The 12,918-nt window shown below is 42.0% G+C and overlaps 1 long non-coding RNA gene across 1 annotated transcript; it reads right to left on the reverse strand.

The window, feature by feature from the left end:
• Positions 1-1,944: 1,944 nt before the first annotated feature.
• On the reverse strand, positions 1,945-12,702 carry LOC125093974 (uncharacterized). Its single transcript, XR_007125406.1, has 3 exons — positions 12,690-12,702; positions 5,867-5,868; positions 1,945-2,142 (listed from the first exon to the last, which is right to left on the reverse strand). It is a non-coding gene; the product is annotated as an uncharacterized LOC125093974 (long non-coding RNA).
• Between the last annotated feature and the right edge of the window lie 216 nt (positions 12,703-12,918).

Here is a 12,918-nt window from a genome sequence, read left to right on the forward strand (position 1 = left end):
CTCTATTCATAGAGAGGGTCTTTCCCAGTTTCACCTGAGCTATTATAATTTGATCCTTACTGGCTTCTCTCTTTTAGAATGACTTTTCCTTTACACTTTCTTTACATTTCTAGAAATGTATGAACTTTTTTGAGGTATATAGAGAATGGTCTTTTTTGCATTTGAAGACTCTTATAGGTCCAGACCACAACTGGATGGGAGATTATGAAGACTTTGAACTAGACCTACAAAGTGGAATGGGCCCTGCAACATGAGGTACAACATATCCTGCGAGGTGAGGAGGAAGTCCAGACCAACAGGCAGAACAAAGTTTTTGAGAGATCTTGAAAAGCAACAAGACTGATCTCAAGGTGGTCCAAAATAAGGTAGGGAGTGCTTGAAGAGTCTTGTGGAATAAATAAAAGTCAGTTCTTGAGGCAATGGAAATCAAAGATTCAAACAGTTAGTGAGAGGGTGGCCTGCCTGGCTCAGTTGGTAGAGCATGCAACTCTTGATCTTGGGGCTGTGAGTTTGAGCCCCACGTTGGGCACAGAGCCTACTTAAAAAAAAAAAAAAAAAAAAAGGTAGCCAAAGAGATCAACTCCTGGAATCAATAACTGAGAAGAATTCAGGTCTCCAATCCTAAAAAGATGGCTGACCTAGAAAGGTGACCAAGATTAGAATTAAGGAATGTGGAACAAGATAGAAGAATGGTGGTCACGGTAATTCAGGTTAAGTGTCAGAAGTGTGAAAGTGTAGATTTGATGGTATCAAGTCCAGTATTTGGGGATTAGCCCTCCTTCAGTGCCTTCCAAAGATTAGAACTGACCCTACTGATAAAGTATCTCCTAGTTTACGGTAGGGAGTTGGTAGCAGAGAGGAGAGAGATTAGGCATCATTTGACATAGCATATGGAAAACCCAATTACCCCGTTAGAAGTCTCCTTCTGTAAATAATGTTATTCAGTGGAATATTACTTGTTTCAAGTTTTAGCTATAATTGACATTTAACACTGTGTAAGTTTAAGGTGTACTGTATAATGACTTGACTTATTGTGAAATGATTACCACAATAAGTTTAGTAAATATCTGCCATCTCATATAGATACAAAAAAAAGAAAGAAAATGTTTTTTTTCCCCTTGTGATGAGAAATCTTCAAATTTACTCTCTTAGCTTTCAAATATACCATATGACAGTGTTAACTGTAGTCATCATATTGTACATGACATCCCCTAATTTATCTTCTATCTGAAAGTTTGTACCTTTTGAATAACTTCATCCAATTCTTCTACCCTCTACCCCTTGCCTCTGTAAATCTGATTTTTCTTTTATGAGGTTTTTTTGTTGTTGTTGGTTGGTTCTGTTTTTGGGTTTTTTTTTATGGAAGTTCGTCATATTTTTTTTTTTAGCCCAGAAATAAAGAGAATAATGTAACTCCATGTATTCATTATCCAGATTCAACAATTATAAGCATTCTGCAATTTTCATTTCATCTCTTTCTTGTTCATGATATATTTAAGGAGTGAAGTGCACAAATACATAAAGTATCATCCAATTTTTATTCTAGAAGTAACATACACAGAGAGGAAGAGTGTATTTCTGCATGCATGTATGTGTGCACACTTGCGTGTGTTTGTGTATTTAATAAAAGATCTAGAAAAAAACACATCAGGCTTATGTAATTATTCTAGTGTGGGGAGTGAGATGGGTAAGAGTAAAGGTAGGTAGATTTTATTTTAAAATTTTTTTGTGAGGGACAGCATGAGCTGGGGGGTGGGGAGAGGGGAGAAAGGGAAGAGAGAGGGAATGAGAGAATCCCAAGCAGGCTCCCTGCCCAGTTCAATTTTGGGGCTCAATCCCACAACCCTGAGCCAAAATCAAGAGTCAGACGACCAACTGGCTGAGCCATCCAGGTGTCCCTGGTAGGTGAGACTTTAATTTTTTACTCTATGCTCCTAAGTTTTCTTTTTTTTTTTCCCAGGACGGAAAACTTTTATTTGCTGTACACTCAAAAGGCATCTCACGCTGTCACACCAGTCCACAGCTTGTGCGGATGGCCGCTCAAGCTCAGCTCTGGCCCTGATGCTGTCGCTGCTGATCGTCTTCCTCTTCTTCCTGGCCCTCTGGTGGGGGCGGGGGCGGCTCCTCCAGCCCTGAGGAGGGCTAAGTTTTCTTTTTTTAAACAACATCATGTATTGCTTTTACAACTAAAATAAGCAGGAAAAAAATTAAAGGAAAGCATTTTACCTAAAGAATCAACAAAATCAGTCGATTATTAACAAAAATCAGTCGATATTATTGTCACCATTAACTTCAGTGTTCACAGGAGAAATTTAGTCCAGCATGTATCCATGGCCTTTGTAATATTTTCCTTTTTTACCATATCAGATATCAACAATGTGTTGAGCCAATTTTAATATATATGCTGTCAATGTAGCCATATGTAGAAAACTTGTAGCAGTATTTCCAGAAAAGAAAAAACTAAGCTATCCCGTGACAGCAAAGGCCTGAACAAGGCCTATGAGGATGGCAAGGAGTTGTTAATAATTGATTTGATCAGTGCAGAATGAGTTGTCACCAGAAGATGAAGAGTGGCCAAATCCTCTGCATTCCATTTACATTAGCTAGGAGGTGAATTCAGGTATGGCATGCTCTCTGGAGACTGAGAAGCCCATTAGTCACACAATAAACACTGTATCACCGTGGCAAAGCTGCTACCTTGGCAGACACTAATTCTTTCTTGGGTCTCTTCTGTGAACACATGAGGTAACTTTCAAGAAAAGGAGTGAGTTAGTGCATAATATTGAGAAAAACTTGAGGAAGTACCGTTATGGACTGAATTGTGTCCTTCCCCGATTCAGATGAAGCCCTAACCTCTAATGTGGCTTCATTGGAGGTAGAGCCTCTAAGGAAGTGGTAAAGGTTAAATGAGGTCATAAGGGTGGGGCCCTAATTTGATAGGACTGGTATCCTCTTTAGAAGGGGAAGAGACACCAGAGATCTCCCTCTCTCTGTATGTGAAAGCACAAAGGAGAGGCCTTGCAAGGACACAGAGAAGGCGTCTTGTCTACAAGCCAGGAAGAGAGGCCTCAGCAGAAACCAATCTTGCCAGCACCTTGACCCTACCCTGGGCTTCCAATATCCAGGACTATCAAAAAATAAAATTCTATTGTGTAAGCCATTCAGGCTATGATATTCTGTTATGGCAGCTCTGACAGGCTTAATACAGCGCCCTAGCATCTTTCTCTAAGACTCTTTCATTTAACCAAGATCCCCTGTTGACTTTTTTCAAAGGATTCAAACTTGCAATCTCATCTTTTTTTATTGTCCTCAATCTTTTTCTCTCTCAATCATCCCTTATCATTTTCATATTGCTCAGATTTTATTAAAATAGTCTTGTTTTCTTTAGATAAGAAACTGAGGAAAATGCAGTACAATGTGATTTTGTTCTTTGAACTTACTAGTCAAGAAAAATACAGCTCATAACTCTGCTTTAGAATTAAATTTCCAAAATACCTTAATTTCCATACACATTTTATTATCTCCTTTATGCCCTACATATTAACTTTATTCATCTGAATCCATTTGAAAAATGGTGACCCTCCCTATCAGGCTATCAAGATTTCCATTTCTATTCAAGCAGAGTTGGCAAACTATTATGTTTTTGTGGACGTCAGAAGTCTCTCTTATCTCACCATAAGGACAACAGCAGCAACAACAAAATGGCAATTACATGAGCTAAAAGATTGTGTTATTCTTTCTATAGTAAATATCTCTTACTATATATATGTATCAAGTCATCACATTGTACACATTAACTTAAACAATGCAATATGTCAGTTCTAACACCATAAAGTTGGGAAATTTTTTTAAAAAAGAATTCCACCTTAATGTTTTCAGGATTTCCGCAGGATCCCTGATTTAGATCAATTTAGTTTATTTGAACTGTGCACATACTAATCCTGAAAATTCTTGGTTGGTAATAAACCCAAGTTAGCAGAAAAAAGATCCAAACGAACATGACTCTTAATGATACGTAAATGCTGAATACTACCTTTCAGGTAATTAGTTCTTAATCATTACTGGTTGTAAGACCTTTGGTGAGGCTCTTAGCTTCTAGGTTTGTTTTTTTGTCTGTAGAGAGAAGGTATTCACTGCTATTATTTGTGTTTTTTCCTGAGATGTGTGGTTTAGAGAAAAGTTTGAGAGGCACTGGACAAGATGATCTGTAAGATTCCTTCAAGTTCTAACATTCTTTCTGTCATATGTCATAATTCACAGTCCCAGCTGCATGGCATGCTGGGACGTTCTAACAAGCAGCATCAGGGAGCTAGGATCGGAAAGTGACAGAGCTGTGGAGAAACCCCGGGGGCATTAGCTCAGCCTGAGGGAAAGGTATACAGTCAAACCAGTGAGTTCATGGGGATGTGGCAAACGCCAGGTGACTCTAAGTCAGCATTACTCTCCAAGGGGAAAGTTCGATTCTGACAGCAATGGGCATAGGGCTGTGCGGATGGGTTTCCAGAATTATAAGTCAGGGAAGACTCAAGGACTAGCAAGAGTTCTGGATCAAAGACAGTGGAATTAACTCAGTGAAGGAAATCTGGGTTATGGTTTACCAAGTAGGAATCAGGGCCAAGCTTTACTTCCAGTGAGAAAGCTGCTTAGGGGTAGAGAACCCTAGTAGACAAACCAGACACACTGGCTATCTTTGGAAGCCATGAGCATGGGAGTGTATCTGTTTACTTCCTGGAGGTGAAAATTGTAGGCAGGCTGCGGCTTCGTGCTTACACAGACTTCCAGGACTCTTCACCTTTGGAATAGCCATTATATCCATACCCCCACTACTTAACCATTGAGGGGAGCTTCATAAGAAGCTAGCTTTTCATGGGTTTGAAAAATAGGGGGGTTTTCATGGGTTTGAAAAGTAGGGAGGGCTGATCCTGCCAAGTATAGGACATGAGTAAGCAGTGGCTGGTATTTGGCAAATTGGAAGAGCGAGCAGGGTTCTCTGGGACCATTTCAGAGACTGGGTGTTTGTGCCGAGCTCAGCCTGTTGGTAGTGATGCTATTGGCTAGGAATGCCTGGGGGCCCTCACCTAGGCCCAAGGTGAGACCCCCCACAGTGAAGGCCAATGTTGTGGCCAGAATAGACTTTGTGGTTCTTGTTCTGATTAAAAGAAACACCTCAGCATCAACTATCAGGGAACTTTGGAAAGAAAAACAAGGTTTTATTTCCCACAGGCCCTGCAGGGACCATGGCAGGCCTGGGGACACACCAAGAGGTCTCAGGAAGAGAGTGCACGTGGGCTTGCTGTTCTGCTTTTATTGGGGTTGAGGGCCTCTGGTTTTGCTCTTGATTGGTGAAATTTACACATAAGATTGGGAATTAAAGAGTGGAAAAGGGGAAACAAGTAGTCAAATGGGTAGCTGAGTCAGAAATCTCTAAAACAAAGAAGACTTCAGAGGCAGGTCTGCCTAGCTCTTCAGTCTGATAGCTGGCAATGTGGTTATTTGAGAAAGCGGTCTGGGAAGCAGATGCCTCCACAGTCAAAAGCTTATGTCAGGCATTTGCATTGCAATCCAAAAGGCTAACTCTCAGGTGCTTACACTTTGTGGAGAGTAGGACCAAATGGCAGAGTCATATGAAGCTGACTTATTGCATCAGAGAAAAGGTCCTATTAATGATGGCAAAACAAAAAAATGAGTTTTTTGTTATCAGTTGTTAGTTGAATTAGAGTTGTCTGAAGATCTAGGAAGGTGCTTTTGAGAGAATTCCTATCAAAGCCATCAGCAATCCCATCATTCTGCCTCTAAATTTATCTATAATCTGACCACTTACCCTCACCCCATCTCCAGCCCCCCTGCCATCAACGCCTGCCTGGACCGCTACAGTTACCTCCATACTAGGCTCCATTTCTCAGGAAAGGCCTGAGCTTTCTTTGAAAGGCTCACCTGTTTAAATCCTGGCATAAATGAGATCATCTCATTTATTTATTTACATTTATTTTTAAAGATTTTTACTCATTTATTTATTTGGGGGGAGAAGGACAAGCAGACTCCCTGCTGAATGCGGAGCTCCATCCCAGGACCCCGGGATCATAACCAGAGCCGAAGTCAAATGCTCAACCAAATGAGCCCCCTAGATGCCCAATTTTTATTTTCATTTTTTTAAAATATTTTTTAAATTTTTTAAAAGATTTTTTTTTTTTTAAATTTGACAGAGAGAGAGATCACAAGTAGGCAGAGAGGCAGGTAGAGAGAGAGGGGGAAGCAGGCTCCCTGCTGAGGAGAAAGCCCGATGTGGGGCTCCATCCCAGGACCCTGAGATCATGACTGGAGCTGAAGGCAGAGGCTTAACTCACTGAGCCACCCAGGTGCCCTAAAATATTTTATTTTTAAGTAATCTCTACACCCAACATAGGGCTTGAACTCACAACCCCAAGACCAAGAGTCACCTGCTCTTCTGACTGATCCAGACAGGCACCCCAATCTCCTTTTTTAGTAATTCAAAGTCTACTGACTTAGGATATTTATTACAATTGCAAAACCATTTCCCCTTTGCCATGTAATACAATATGACCACGGGACTGATATTCCATAGGTCCTGCTTACCCTCAAGGGGAGGGGATTATACAGGGGTATGGGTCATTGGCAGCCATCTGAGAATTCTGCCTACCACAGGGAATAGTACCAGCTTTAACATGATGCTGTGGGGAGCTCTAGAGTATAAATTATATCTCAGAGTTTGTGGAAACTTAAAACAAGGAAGCTTGACTTGCATATTCTCCCACCGGTCAGTTACTGGTTAAGACCTCTCCAGGGGGTGTAAGCTCCCAGGTATTTTGGGCTCTCAGCAAGTATGGGCAAAGGCTCCAGTAACTCTTAGTCAGTTGTATGAAGAAAGTTGCATATCCAAACCATTAAAAACAAAAAAACACAGAAAATGAGAGAGGTCACACAGAAAGAATTAAGGAATTATAGGGGGTCCAGTAAAATACCAACAGTAGCCCCTACCATCCCCTCATTCTAACACTCAGATCTACTTGAGTCTCACTTTAAGTTCATTCCATCCTGTCTTGGCTCCTTCAAGATGGTGGTTGGCCATGTTTCCTGGGTGAAACTTAACAAAAGACCATTGGTGAAGTCAGCTAAAACCCCACTGGTACTGACAGTCTGGAGGTCATAACTGATATTCATCATCTCCCTCCTCTACCCATTCTCATTTAGCTCCTCCTTAGAAAACATTTCTTTTGGCCACAGAGGGCTTACCTACTGATGTGACCCAGACCCTGATCTTTGCTAGGTCAGCCCCTGGTTCCTAAGCCCCTATGCCATTTCTGTTGCATTCCCCTTTTTGAGTTAAAACTGGGCATGGAGACAGCACACCTTGCCCCAGTGGGTCCTCTGAGTGGGACTCAGAGGGCATCCATCCTGCCCCATTCTGTAGCATCAGCCCTATCTTCTCACGATGAACGGGGTCACCTGCCCCTGTCAGTGTAGTAACTCTTCTTTGGCTTTTACTCTAATGACAAGAACACTGGAAGACCATGTGGCATTATAGCTGCAAGTTTATTAGAAGTCTTATATGGTGTCCCATGGCAGAAACATTTCTTCTCTGGCAACCAGGATATGTGGACTCACAGAACCTATACCTATAAAAATAACAAGAATAAATTCTCCAAATGGGTCTGTCTACAGCAATGCCACTTCCATTTCCACTCCTCAGTGTCTGGACCTGTGTTCTGATTGTGAGGGGAGGCGCATAGCACCACATAAAGGCTATTGGTTGGGGTGCCTGGCTGGCTCAGTCAGTTACGCGTCTGACTCTTGATTTTGACTCAGGTCATGGTCTCAGGGTTAGGTAATCAAGCCCCATGTTGGGTTCTGTGCTGAGCGTAGAGTCTGCTTAGATTCTCTCTGTCCCTCTCCCTCTGCACAGCCCCCACACCTGCCACCACCCCTCCACTTGCTGCTTCTCTCTCCTCCTCTAAAAATAAATAATAATAATAATAATAATAATAAAAGAAAGGCTTGTGGTTGAAGTTATAACATTCTGAAAGGCAGTGACCTGAACTTATAGGGAGTTATCCCTAAGCTGGTGTCAGAGCTGTATCTTTAAGAGCTTTTTTAAGATCATTCTAACTCTCTGGCAAGCTGTGACTACATGATGCCATCTGTGGTTGGCCCAATGGATCTTAGGACCATTGGTCCTTGCTGTGACTCCTTTGCTCTTAATTGGTTCCTTTTGTATGTAAAGTGAGGCTTTGTTAGTGGGATTCCAAGATACCTGTGGGCAAGGAAATCAAAATGTGTCAATTGCAGTCAAGAGCAGTCACTTCCCCTTCCTGGGTGGTAGGGATCTGATGTGTAATTAACTTTCCACCATGACACTGATTGGCCTCCTTTGGGGAAAGTACCATACTGCAGGCTCCGTGTCGGTCCCTGCTAGTGATAGACCAGACACATTTAGCAGCTGCAATAGCTAATAAATCAGCCCTGGTGAAGGGGTGTCCATTCGGATAGGCCCTGCGTAGCTTCCATCTTGGCCGTCTTTGTGCAGGCACCAAGTGGCTAGTGACAGAAGACTGACATTTTGGGCAAGTCCTCTGTTCTTTAACACAACTTCTGCAATGGATCCACTCTGGTGAGCATATGGGGGATACAGAAATCCTTATACATTGGCCCCCAGGATGTCATGTCCCCAGCCTTACTCCTTCCAGATCTCTAACCAAACAACTAAATTAATCACCACTGCTACGAGCAGTGGTGAACTAGGGAGACAGAGGCAAAATGGGTCCTCTCCTGTGTAGGTAAGATGGGTGTGTTATCAGCAGAGATTTTCAAACAATAATAAAAATGCCTAAAATTCAGTTTACTTTTTATTGTCACTGTATAGTGACAATTCTAAACAATGTACGTATTAAACTATCCCTCCATGCTGGGGTGGCATGCCCCCACTGCCCCTTCTCCCAACGATATCTGCCCAACAGGCCATACAATACCCTCACTCTGGATCATTTCTTTCCATACTAGTAGAAAACCAGACATACTACTACTCGAAACTCAGCCCCTTAAGAGGATTTCTCCTCACCACTGTCTTCAAGAACACTTTTGCATGGGATGGGCTGTGGTGCAGTCCATTTCACGTGCAGCTTCCTCCAATAAGCTGACCATCCATGAACTATTCCAACCTTGCCAAACATTATAGTAATGAAGTTCACTTTGTTTCTGGTAGTTAAGATCTGCCTCCTGGACTCTACTATTCCGGAATCCCACCATCCCCATTGTCATTAAGGAAAATGGTTCCATAACAGCATCTGGAACCATCAGCCCTTGGTAATGAAGGACTTCACAACTGAATGTCTCAAGAGTGCTATGTCCCTCTCATTAGAAGTTTCCTTACTGCATAAGTGAAAGGAGAGTTCTTTGGGCCCTTACAAGGAATAGAGTGGGACTTGAGTCTTAAATAATTGATTCACTCTGACATGCTCTTATCTCTGAGCCTTTAAATACCATCCCTAACACTCTGCCAAGGCATTTCTGGCATCTCTACTTCTTTGAATGTGGGCTATTTCCCCCCATAAACTTCTAAAAGCCATCTCAACAGCACATTAAAACTGGTTCCATTACCTGGGTATTAAATCCTGAGTGATATAATAGTGCCTCATATTAAACTCTTCTTTATCCAGTTTAGTATACTGTCCCACACTCAGGTCCAACATCCTCAACAACCATTCCCAGACATGTTAGCCAGGCCTTGAAGCTCCTTGAGTAAATACTCTTTGCAGCAAGGCCAGCACCTCTCCAGTCAGGGTGCAGTGAGATTTGCTCCTTGTTACCAGTTTAGTGGCCAGGAGAGGAAGAGTTTGCCACACTTGAGGTCAAGGGCATATTTGGTCTTGAGGAGCACAGGGCATTTGCTTCATTTGAGGCCTTATGTAGTCTTTAGGCAAGGGGCAGGCTGCTATCCTCTAGCCAGGGACACTGAGGCCACTTCTGCAGACCCAGAGAGTTCAAAGTTCTCAAGGAGTCTGAAGGGAATGTAGGTGCAATTCCCATAATGTCCATGTCACTGATTGAAGAGTTATAGTGGTACATTTGTCAGTTCTTCCAAGAGATTTTTCTGATTACCCGGGTAGTTGGACTTCTGGAAGAGGAGAGCAAACCACAGCAGTTGGACAACAACATAGCCAAACAGGTAGGCCTTTTACACTATTTGTTAAATTGGAGAGATGAGAATTCTTTCTCGTATGTCTGTATGAGTGTGCTTTGTGACTCCTCAATACTAGCAGGTTTCATCTGGGCACATGCTTGTGTCTCCCATTGTTTAGCTGTCATCAGGATTAATGCGTACACATTCTAATATTAGTGATAATAGTATAAAGGAAGGATGTAGCTATTCTTGTCCTTTGCTTCACTGTAGGATGGACTTCTACACCATGCCTATTTACAGGGACACAAAGCAAATAGAACAGTGGATATCAATATGAGCATTAATGAGCACCCATGATATAATGATTTATTAAAAATACTTATTTTGGGGGCACCTGGGTGGCTCAGTGGGTTAAGCCTCTGCCTTTGGCTCAGGTCATGATCTCAGGGTCCTGGGATCGAGTACCACATCGGGCTGTCTGCTCAGCAGGGAGCCTACTTCCTCCTCTCTCCCTCTCTGCCTGCCTCTCTGCCTACTTGTGATCTCTGTCAAATAAATAAATAAATTCTAAAAAAAAAAATACTTATTTTCAATCATTCAGATGACCAAAATAGATTTCTCAGATATATTTAGTCTTTATCCACAGTTCTTGAAAATGTTTCAGAGCCATAAAGGTGAAATGGATGTCTTATTATTAATGAAGGTGACTTTTGGACCCCATCCAAGCCTAGAGGCTGGAGGCCAGGAGGACCAACCATGTGATTAATGGGCTGGAACTTTTAGTCCTCCTATACCCCCAAATTCTGGGAAGGAGAGAGGGCTGGAGGTTGAATCAACCAATGACCAATACCTTAGTCAATACGACTTTGTAATGAAGCCTCCAAAAAAAATCCAAGAGGACAACTTTTTGGTTCTCTTCAGGGAGTTTCAAGACTAGAATGCTTCCACATGCCACCAAGCCACACCCAAGCTCCATAAAGACAGAAGCTTCTTTGTTCAAGATCTTGCCCTGTGTATCTCTTGACCTGGCTGTTGATTCATATCCTTTAGAAAACTGGTAATCATGTTGCCCTGAGTTCTGTAAGATGCTTTAGCAAATTAATCAAATCTAAGAGGTGGTTGGAACCTCCAATTGGTAGGCTGTTGGTCAGAAGAACAGGTAACATCCTGGAGCTGGTGACTGGTATATGATGGAGGACAGGGGCTCTTCTAGTATGAGTGAGGCCTTAATCTGTGGAATCTGATGTTATCTCCAGGTAGACAGTGTCAGAATTGTCTTGGACACTTTGTTGGTGTTCAAGACTTGCTAGGTGTTGTGCATGGAAAGCCCTCCACCCCCATACACACATTGAAATTAGGTCCAGGAATTCCAAAAGAGCAGCCGTCTGGTTTAAGCCCTGATTTACAGGCACCTTAGATGTCTGCACATACAATTATAGTATTTAAAAAGTTCAACTCTTAGAAATTATCCAGAATGAGAACTTTCAGGTACAGAGCAAGTTTCACCAAGTGACATTCATTTACTTAGCAAACATACACTGCTCTCCTATTGTATGCCAGGCATTTTGTTAGGGGAGAGGCATGTAGTGATGAATAAGTCATAGTCTTTCTCTTTGGTCTTTCATATTAGTGGGGGAAGCACACAAATGTATAGTTACATAATATGAACACACACACATATCTATATCATATAGTTGTACTGGGTGTAAAACTAAGGGTCTATACTGATTAAAAGAGGTATAGAATAAAGCTGCTAGAGGACATCTTGCTCCAGCCTCAGGAATACTCAGTTAAATTGTGATCAAAAGTTATAAACACAGGGGTGCCTGGGTGGTGCAGTTGGTCAAGCATCCGACCCTAGGTTTCAGCTCTGGTCATGATCAAGAGGTCATGGGATTGAACCCAGGTCAGGCTCTGTGCTCAGCTCAGAGCCTGCTTGAGATTCTCTCTCCCTCTCTCTGCCCCTCCCCCTGCTCTTGCTCTCTCAAATAAGTAAAGCTTTTAAAAGACTATAAACACGGAAGCCCACAGAGTCACTGATTTTTCTTTTTTCCCAACCAGAGATATGGTGGGAAAAGTATGTTGCATCTGCTTCTGACTTTTTAAATTCTCGATAATTACACAGAGGAGAAGACAACTTAACTATATTGTCTGATAAATGATTAACTTTTGAAGGATTTATTATGACCACCACCAGCAAATGTCTATTTGCTCCCACCGTGATAGATGCTATGGTTGCTGGGGTGATAGGGAGCCTAAATGTCACCTCTATTACAAATAATTTCCTGGCCTCTCCAGCTAAAATTTTCCCTGTACATTTTACCTCTTCTTTGGCATTTATCATACTACATATTATAGTTTGTTCTGTCTCTAATTCATTCTTTGTTTTTTCCTTAGAGAGGGAAAGAAGAGAGAGGGAGAGAGAGAATCTTAAGCAGGCTCAAAGCCCAACATGGAGCCCAAAGCAGAGCCCAAAACAGGGCTTGGTCTCACAAACCCTGAGATCATGACCTGAGCTAAAATCAAGAGTTAGTTACTTAACTGACTGAACCACCCAGGTGCTCCCAGTGTTTGATTTTTAGATGTAGACGCTATGTGTCACTTGTTAGCTTACATGTAGGTGGTTTTTACTCAATGTACGTGGATAAGTGAATGAATGAGTGATTGGAATGCTAAGACCTCATAGTGGAGTTGGGGAGATAAATTATGTACACATCAGAAAGTGATTATAACATTTCAGGTCTAGGTCATCAGTAACATAGTTGGAATAAGGAAATGCTTTG

The sequence above is a fragment of the Lutra lutra genome, chromosome 2, assembly GCF_902655055.1.
Source record: "Lutra lutra chromosome 2, mLutLut1.2, whole genome shotgun sequence".
Taxonomy (NCBI): Eukaryota; Metazoa; Chordata; class Mammalia; order Carnivora; family Mustelidae; genus Lutra; species Lutra lutra.